Source organism: Phyllobates terribilis, unplaced genomic scaffold (assembly GCF_046119375.1).
Source record: "Phyllobates terribilis strain yellow unplaced genomic scaffold, ASM4611937v1 Scaffold_11__3_contigs__length_659146591, whole genome shotgun sequence".
Taxonomy (NCBI): Eukaryota; Metazoa; Chordata; class Amphibia; order Anura; family Dendrobatidae; genus Phyllobates; species Phyllobates terribilis.
This window is the reverse complement of record NW_027362771.1, coordinates 610340256-610341785: the sequence shown is the minus strand read 5'-3', so window position 1 is coordinate 610341785 and position 1530 is coordinate 610340256. Positions and strand designations below refer to the sequence as shown.

Genomic DNA, 1530 nt, shown 5'->3' with positions numbered 1-1530 from the left:
TATCTAAAAATTAGCGGATGAGCCAACAGAGGAAAGATTAGTAAAATATCTGGATACAAGTCATATGTTTTGTAAAATGGTGCCCCAGAGTCAATGTACAAACAAATCCCTGATAACTACGTTGCTCATGCATAATAACATTTGTATTTTTGTCTAATTAAATATACAATGTTTTCTGCCACTTATATCATTAGCAAATTTCTGATTTAAATAAGTTTGAATATTTGTATGAGGTAGCGTGGCCGAGCAGTCTAAGGCGCTGGATTAAGGCTCCAGTCTCTCTGGAGGCGTGGGTTCAAATCCCACTGCTGCCATTATTTATCTGGATCTAATTTTTACCAAAAATTAGGAAACGGTTGAGGAACTAATGTGGATTGATAATTTAGGAGGCAGCGGTCATACTATCCTATAATTTTGAGCTACAAAAGGTGGAAGACCTGCGAAAACTAAGATTTTAAGATTGGACTGTAGAAAGGCAGTTTTTAATGGACTCAGTAAAAAGGAAGGAAAGGTAGGAGGTTCTAAAGGAAAGAAATGTCCAGGAATGATGGGAGAGTTTGCTAAGTTAAATTCTCACTGCACAATCAGTAACAATCCCAAAAAAATGGAAAAATGGAAAGCATTTATGGCGACCAGGATAACTGAATACTGAACTTAAAAGTTTGTTATAAACGAACAAAGAAATGAATATCAAATCGAAAGAACTGTTCATATCTAAAGAAGAATATAATGCTGTCTGCAGGGAAAGCTGGGCTAGCATTAGAAGAGCTCAAGCCAGTAATGAAGTTAGGCTTGCAAGAGAGACCAAAAGCAATAAGGCTGAGTTCACACGATTAGTATTTAAGGCGTTTCCGCGGCGTTTTTGCAGTTGCGTAAATGCCGCGGAAACGCATTAAAAACGCATGGTAGAAGGGCAGCAATGTTCCCCAATTGAAATCCGCATGTGCTGTGCCCATGATACGGATTTTTACGCAGCGTAAACGCTGCGGTCAAAGATCCGCAGCATGTCAATTAATTTTGCGGAAATGCTGCTCTTTTGCCGCCATTGACTTGCATTAGACCGCATGGAATCCGCATCACAGTATATGTTGATGCGCTTTTCATGCGGTCTAATATGCAGATGGTACCCGGGTGTGGAGGAGAGGACTCTCATCCAGACCCAGGTACCATAAAAAAAAAAAAGAATAAAATAAAAAATATATATATTCTTACCTTCTGACGGCTCCTGCTTGGTTCCCGGCACTTCGGGGTTGAATGAAGAAGGACTTTCGCTGACGTCAGAGTCATGTGACGGGTCACGTGACACTGACGTCAGAAGGCCCTAAAGTCTTCACTGCCGGCAGCCGGGACCGAGCGAAGCCGGACACCGGGGGCCATCAGAGGGTAAAGTATATATTTATTTTTTTTTTTTTGACATTCACACACTATATAAATCCATGCCGGTTGCATGGATTTATATAGTGTGAAGTTGACAAGCACTTTCCAAGTGATGCTAAAATCGCTTGGGAAGCGCTTGTCAACCCGCATGCG

At 41.1% G+C, this 1530-nt stretch overlaps 1 non-coding gene across 1 annotated transcript; it reads left to right on the top strand.

Annotated features, from left to right (window-relative positions):
* The first annotated feature begins 232 nt into the window (after positions 1 to 232).
* On the top strand, positions 233 to 314 carry TRNAL-AAG (transfer RNA leucine (anticodon AAG)). Its single transcript has one exon. It is a non-coding gene; the product is annotated as a tRNA-Leu (tRNA).
* Positions 315 to 1530: the final 1216 nt, after the last annotated feature.